Source organism: Lipotes vexillifer, unplaced genomic scaffold (genome assembly GCF_000442215.2).
Source record: "Lipotes vexillifer unplaced genomic scaffold, Lipotes_vexillifer_v1.1 scaffold23, whole genome shotgun sequence".
Lineage (NCBI taxonomy): Eukaryota > Metazoa > Chordata > Mammalia > Artiodactyla > Lipotidae > Lipotes > Lipotes vexillifer.
The window spans coordinates 4075924-4076692 of NW_006796283.1; positions in this window are offsets into that span (position 1 = coordinate 4075924).

The window sequence follows — 769 nt, forward strand, 5'->3', positions numbered from 1 at the left end:
AAAAAAAAAAAAAAAAAAAAAAGTGATGAATAAACAGAATATTAAACTTCGTAGACTGAATGTGTAAGAAACTGGGATTGAAAGTTTATATCATTAATAAACTGGATTTTATTAAATGGTAAAAGGCACAGTGAACCACATGAAAGCCACCAAATCTCACAGTTGACATCAGTTTTGGGAACTGGAACCATCCCTTTCCCAGGACAAGTGACTCAGGCCTTTACCCCCTCGCCCAATGAACTGGCAGCCAAAGCAGGGGCTCCTGCATGGACCCTGCCTCTGGGGTCAGGTTTCTGCATGTTCGCCCCCCAAGCCCCTGTCTTCTGGGACTTGTGAATGAAGTGAGACCCCAGAACCCCCAGACTGGACTCTGATTGGGCCACTCGGAGGCCGGCCCCTTCCCCAGCCTTGGACTCCTTCAGAGCAGGGCCAGGGCCCTGCTGGAGGTGGGTAGTGAGCGGGCCATGTCAGAAGGGTCCAGCAGCGGCGGGGCGGGGGATGAGGGCTGGGGCCGTGCATGCTGGGCAGGCGCCGGGGTCCTGCCGCTGCTCCGCCTGGGGCCTTCTTTGCCCGTGGAGCTGGCTGCCGACTGGGAGAAAGGCCAAGGGCAGCTCCGGGCCGGCTGGCGGCTTCCGCCCTCCTGGCGGATTCCTGAGTCCTGCCCGCACCTCGCGGGCTTCCCAGAAACCTCACCCCATCCCCTGAGGGGCCTCGATCGGGGCCAAGGAAATGTGGACGCTGCCTGGAGACCCGTTGTGTTCAGGTGCCT